General features: G+C 43.0%; 1 long non-coding RNA gene across 1 annotated transcript; it reads right to left on the minus strand.

Moving 5' to 3' along the window:
• Positions 1-407: 407 nt before the first annotated feature.
• On the minus strand, positions 408-4,997 carry LOC140376975 (uncharacterized). Its single transcript, XR_011930084.1, has 3 exons — positions 4,946-4,997; positions 4,809-4,875; positions 408-451 (listed from the first exon to the last, which is right to left on the minus strand). It is a non-coding gene; the product is annotated as an uncharacterized lncRNA (long non-coding RNA).
• Between the last annotated feature and the right edge of the window lie 1,893 nt (positions 4,998-6,890).

Here is a 6,890-nt window from a genome sequence, read left to right on the forward strand (position 1 = left end):
GAAAAACTTCTAACACCAAAACAGATCATGACAAAACTAAGACTTTTAGACCTGTTTTAGCCCAAATTAAAACTTTTAGACCTGTTTTAGCTCCAGTGGTACTCGGAAGGACAGACATGTATTAATTAGTACTTTGTTTGAAATACAGTATTCCATAGATCACAAACTATATTCAATCAAAACGACAGAAACATTATTAAAAAACAAAAAACAAGTGCTACAAGTCTCCAGTCCTTCCTCACAGTAAAAGTGTCCTCAGTGTTCAGTGGAGCTGTAGAGAACATTCGCCACAGATCCTGAGGTCGATTCATCCTGGATGGTGCAGTACAGGTGATATGTCTCAAAACAACAACAACAATCACACTATTTACTCTTTATAAATGTCCAAATGTCCAAAGACTCCTCACCTCATTCACATCTTTGCTTCGGTTTCCCATGACCGCTGCAGAAGCTGTCGAAATGACCAAATTCATCAAATAATATTATGTTTTTGCACATTAAAATAAAGCTGTGTTCATTAAAAACAATGTCACAGCCACTCCAAGTACATGAGATGTTTAAAGGTCCCATATCGTGCAAAATCAACTTTTCAGAGCTTTTAACCTTCTTACAGTGCTATTTGTGCCTCATATGTGCCCAAAGTGTTTTTTTGATTGATTCCCGCAGTTTTAAGCTACAGATCAGACTATATCCTTTCGTCAAATCTGCACATTGACGGGGAGTAGCTACAACCCAAGCCCCCAGCAGCCAAGATGGCCGCCCATTCAAGTCAATGAGAGCTGCTCAGTGGCGGATGTAGCCAGTTAGCCTTTAGCTCTTCAGACACTGCAGCCCAGAAGTGACGTAGGTCTGCGTCCGGTTTGCGTACCATGTGATCATACTGACCAATCAGAGAGTTACTAGAACAGCGCAGAGCCCAGTGTGAGATAAAGCCAAATATTAAACAACTGGTTTTAAGAAACTTTTTCACTGACAATGGAAATAATTCTGGTCCTTATTAATTACATGGAATGTTTGATCTAACATTGTTTTCTTAAATTACTGACTTTTAATCATATCATTCTACAACATGTCAAATGTATTCAGATGTTTATCTACATAGTAGAGTAGTAGAGTCTGCGACATGCAGTGGCGAGCCATACCCTATCCAGGTAATATAATACATCCATGCTACAACCGCGCGTCATCACCACAACCGCGCCTCGCCATTCCCTCTTCTCCCTCCCTCCTCTCCCTTCCTCCTCTACCTCCCTCTTCTCCCTCCCTCCTCTCCCTTCCTCCTCTCTCTCCCTCCCTCCCTCCCTCCTCTCCCTCCCCTCCTCTCCCTCCCTCCTCTCCCTCCCTCCCTCTTCTCCCTCCCCTCCTCTCCCTCCCTCCTCTCCCTCCCTCTTCTCTCTCCCTCCCTCCTCTCCCTCCCTCTTCTCTCTCCCTCCCTCCTCTCCCTTCCTCCTCTCTCTCCCTCCCTCCCTCCCCTCCTCTCCCTCCCTCCTCTCCCTCCCTCCCTCTTCTCCCTCCCCTCCTCTCCCTCCCTCCTCTCCCTCCCTCTTCTCTCTCCCTCCCTCCTCTCCCTCCCTCTTCTCTCTCCCTCCCTCCTCTCCCTTCCTCCTCTCCCTTCCTCCTCTCCCTCCTTCCTCTCCCTCCCTCCTCTCCCTCCCTTCCTCCCTCCTCTCCCTTCCTCCCTCCTCTCCCTCCTCTCCCTCCCTCCTCTCCTGGCTGCACGAGGGGGAAAGGGGGAGTGAGGGTGAGTGCTGCCGCGAGTCTCTCTTGCTCCGCGTGTGAATGAGGAAGAGAGCCACGCGGCTAGATTCACGTTGCTGCGCTGTCTTTAGACTTTTGTTGTAGAACTTACATCAAAGTTACATTTGAGTGTTGGCACAGACGATGGAGCGCGGGAGCTGTACATACACCGTCTCCACGCTGAGATAACGTCACGGGGTGGGGACGGAGGACACACGCTCTCGCTGAGACTACGTCACGGATTGGGCGGGGGAGCCAGATCGCTCTTCGCAAGGGGGCGAATCTCAAACCAAGCCGTCTGCATTTCCGGTTGGTGAGGGGGTCCAAGGTCTGGGTGATATTTCATAACTATTATGTTATGGGTGTTGCACAACCCTTATTATTATTATCAAATATACACTTAGGGTAGACTACAAAACGGGGAAAAAAGCATGATATGGCACCTTTAAGTTTGAGTAACATTTGGTTTTATGATATCTTCATTGATATGTTGAATTAACTAAATATAGAAAATCATAATGTCAAAGTCATACAGGTAAGGACACAACAGCAGTGTAAATGTCTGGTACAAACAAATACTGCTTCAGAGTATGGACCTCCAAAGTCCAAAGTCTTCTCTGCCAGCTCAAATTAACAAAAAGAGACGTGATTTTATTGCAGGTTTGTGGGGCCAATCCCAAACAAACAATTAAAGGTTCAAATTTCTGGATTTGTAGTTTAGATATTTCTATCAAAACTGTAAATCTCCCATAGAGTTACAGGCCCTTTCCCACCATTTGAGATTGTATATTTGGAGAAGGACTGTCTGCAGACGAGGGGCGGTGCCACGACTGGAGCTCCTGCACTTCTTCTGGTTAGGTTTAATTTTTGATAATTGACCTTTAATCAAACCTAACCATGGGGCTGTTTCGTTATTACTCTTTAAACATGGTCTTCAGTATCTTTACTTTGGCATTTCATGTTTCATAATGAAAAAATTATGTAAATGTATTACTAACAAAATTACATTTGGATCTCTGCTGTTTGCCTCTGAACTTCTATTGGCTGCAGAGGGAATTACTCACAGCTTAAGATAAAAACTCTTTCATGCATTTCAAGCTGGTCTCTCACTTCCGGGTCTCAGCACACAGTTGTACTGATCGTGATTAGACGGGATAAATTCACAGAGCGAGTCTAGAGATGATTTATGAACTTATGTAGGGGAATGGAGATGGACATTCCACGGCCAGATAACAGAAAATCTCTCTTTGAACATTGTGGGGGTTTTCTTTCTCCCTCTGTCCCTCACCGCAGGGGAGCCGCTGTGACTTTTGTGATAACAGACCTTCTCCCCACAGTCTTACAGGAGGACGCCCCAATGAAAACTATGTTTTATGTGATTATGCCATGAATGTTTGTCTGAATCAACTCCCTACACCGCATGTTTCACCTTGTGTTACGCATTTTTCCACTGTTTAAGGTTTTATATTCTCAACGCTTTAACTCGAGTGCCCATCACACATCATAATGTGCACAAACTGCTAAAAGTGTTTAACATGTAAATGTTAAAACAGGGTTTGCCAAAATTACGTCACTCCAGTTTTATTTTCTCGGCCAGGCAAATGTTAAACAGGAAGTCGTCGCAGTAGCGCCCGCCCCTTTCGCTCCCAGCATGCCCCACGGCGCGAGGTAACAAAAACGACGCTCCGAGCTAGAAACGGCTTCTTCTCCCTCTTCTCTCTTTTGTTTTTCCTTTGTCTTTTTCTCTTTTGAAGCCGTCTCCACGGATGAGCTTTGACCCTTCCTTTGTCTCAACAAAGCGTCCGCCACGTGGGTCGACAACTCTAAGCCAGCTAGTCGCCCTCTGAACTCTGAACTCTGAAACACCTGGAAACACCTGGAATTTAGCTTAAGCGCTAAACCGGACAGAGACTTTCTTTTCTACTTCGCTTCTTCTAGTTTTGTGTCGTTTACGTGGATCAGCGCTACGTTCTCATCTGAGTAAAGGCCGCGTGAGGAGCTAACACGCCGCTAACGCGTTCCACCGCTAAGAGAGGAACTCTGGACCAGTTCCAAGCCACGTGCTGCAGCTCCGCATCACGGACGTCGCGGCACGACTGCCCTGCGGACACGCACACGAGACTGACCAGCTGACACGCGCCGCCTCGCGCCACCGCTGCCTGCCGCCTCGCGCCACCGCTGCCCGCCGCTTTGCGCCACCGCTGCCCGGCGCTTCGCGCCGCCCCGCGCCACCGCCGCCCGTCAAGGACCAGCCAACACGTCGCTGCCGCCACAGGAACCAGTCCGGACCAAAACCTACAAATCGTAAGCGAGCTCAGCGTGTGGCCCTTTTGCAGTGTGGCGTGATTTGGGTAGAACTCAGCTGTTCCTCCTCCCTTAGCTTCTCACTTTCCCTCTTTTTGATATAGATTAGCATAGACACGTTTGATTATTCAAGGCAAAACCCTGGTTTAACATTACCTGCATGAATCTGCTGTTAAATCTGATATGAACATCACCTGTGATTTACCGGCATGAATTTCTGCTCCGGCGCCATTTTGATTGCCTTTTTGATGAATAAACTACACGAAAGAGTTATTGACTATTGTTTGTTTGATTAGACTGTGTGTAAGTCCCTGAATCGTTGAAGCCACCCTTCAGACCTTTTAACGAGCGCGATTAAGGACCGTATTTTAGCTTTTTGGATTTTACCCTGGTGCCCCGCCTGTCTCGTTTCTGCTAAGAAATCTTCCTTAATGATACACTGAATACCTGTAGTTTGAGACCCTAGACTTACAAAAAGTAGAAAAGATTCCCAGAAAAACATTCAAAGATCAAGAAAATTAGATTGTTTTCGACCCTCGGAAAAGAAAAAAAAATCTTATCAGGATTCATCAAACTAGCTGCTAAAAGCAACTCCAGGTATGTTTTTGATGAGGGAACAATAGTAGAACATGGTTAAAAGCTCAAAAAAGTTAATTTAGCATAATGTGTCCTTTAACTTTTCCAAAAACTAAATATTTGACTTTCTATAACGATGGAGTCGTGTTGCCACAGCTTGAAACAATGAATATGCAGTTTATGAAACTCACCTCTGGAGCTGTCGGCGCTGGGCACTGAGGTGATCACACTGTAGATTTTATCATCGTCTGCAACAAGCTTCAGGATAAGATAAAATCAATAAATGAGGATAAACAGGAAACACAGTAGGTTAAAGAAGAACAATAACCACCATGTGGCCACTGCGTTTGATTGGCTGATTCTGTGTGTTCACATACTCTGAAACAGACAACACTTTAGATTCAACACATAATATAGATCATTTAGGTGTAATATTTGAACATACCAACAGCCTTGCATCGTGAGCTTTGATAACGAGAAAAGAACACTGTTAAAACCTTTTCAAAACTACAAATGCAATTACTTTACAATTTAAAAAAAAAAGAGTGATATTTTGTGATGGGTGTTTTTTTGTGTTTGAATAAAATGAAAAAAATAAAAAGACAACTTCTCATCTTACCTTTTTTGGCTCTGGGTTTCTTTACATGGAAAATAATAAATTCCATTCAGAAAACATTTGAAATTGCTTTTATTTTTAATTTACAGCAGTCTTTCTTACCATTTCTCGGTTTTATGCAAAAAAAAGCTAGCACCAAATTTACAAAGGCCACAAGAACTCCACACATTGTGCAAATCATCACCCACATCGGTTTGATTTTTCCTGAAAAACAAAAAAACAACTCAGTTTCTATACAAGGTTTTGAGGGTTAAATCCAGCAGCTTTGTAACTATTATTATCATGGCCAATGCTATAAATTAGGATTTACAGTATTTACAAACTGGAGATAAACTTATTGTTATATTACTGTTACAATATTTAGCGGGATTTGAACCTGTGGTCTTCACTGGGTCTGATGGAGCTGTGGTCACATGGAGCAGTTTCACTTTGGTTGTGTCAACTACAGGAAAATAGAGAATAAAGAATGAAATAAACAGTAATTAAATAAACCGTGTAATCATCACCCATGGCACATTTTAAGTGGTGAGGATGAAAACAGATCATCTAAAAACTGTTACCAGTCTCTGAGTCACTTCCTGTTTCATGTTGAGGGTCTGTGGTCTTCACTGGGTCTGATGGAGCTGTGGTCACTTTTGTCCGTTCACCTGCAAGAGAAAAGACAAACACAAACATATTAATCACATGCGGCTGGGGCACTTTGCTCTCGTTTTATCTTAAAGATGCACTATGTAACATTTCAAACATATGTATGTTACATTAACTACATGACAGGTGTTTTCATTCCTAAAATATACTGATATGGCTTATGGTCAAGTGATAAAATGTCCATGGAGACAAACAGGGGGTGTGTCCTCCACCAGGAAAGTTCCAGAGTGCACCTTTAATCAAAGATGTGTATTTAACCTGGTGTAAATGTAAATGCTTTTTATCTAAACTGTTACTTGGATCGACGGCTTCAGAATCACTTCCTGTTTCATGTTTTTGGTCTGTGGTCTTCACGGGGTCTGATGGAGCTGTGGTCACTTTTGTCCTTTCAACTACAAGAGAAAAGGAACGCAATTATTTTAAACAATTTCACAAACAAACAATTCTGAACTAAAATTTAAAAGCTAAGCTAAGACGAGGTAAGTCTAACAAGACTCAAAAAGAGAATAAACCCTCATTTCTGATCTCTTATGATCCACATGCCTTTTATGATTCTTCTTCTTGATATTACAGCTTGTATTTCTTTATTGTTGTTTCAAACTGTTTGCATTTTATTACTATTGTTATTTTTATTTGTGAGTCCTGTTCTGTAAAATGCGCTCTATAAATAACATTTACTTACTCATTTGAAAAGTTTTTAAGTTTTTACAGTTTTACCTGAATCTTATTGTTACCTGGTCTGACGGCTCCAGAGTCACTTCCTGTTTCCTGTTTTGGGTCTGGGGTCTTCACTGGGTCTGATGGAGCTGTGGTCACATGGAGCTGGTTTGGATAATATTTACTCATGAAAACTGCAAAATAACAGTTTTTGTTGTGAAAATACAATAAACTGTGAACACTTTAGAGTCAGGATTTGAGACTGACCTGACAGTTCGTGTTGTTCACTGCGAAGAGAGAGAGAGCTGGGTCTGTTTACTAAAGTGTAGTCACAGCTGACCACTTTTCTCTG

Source organism: Eucyclogobius newberryi, unplaced genomic scaffold (assembly GCF_026437365.1).
Source record: "Eucyclogobius newberryi isolate DKJ021-1_F unplaced genomic scaffold, fEucNew1.0.hap1 SCAF_398, whole genome shotgun sequence".
Lineage (NCBI taxonomy): Eukaryota > Metazoa > Chordata > Actinopteri > Gobiiformes > Gobiidae > Eucyclogobius > Eucyclogobius newberryi.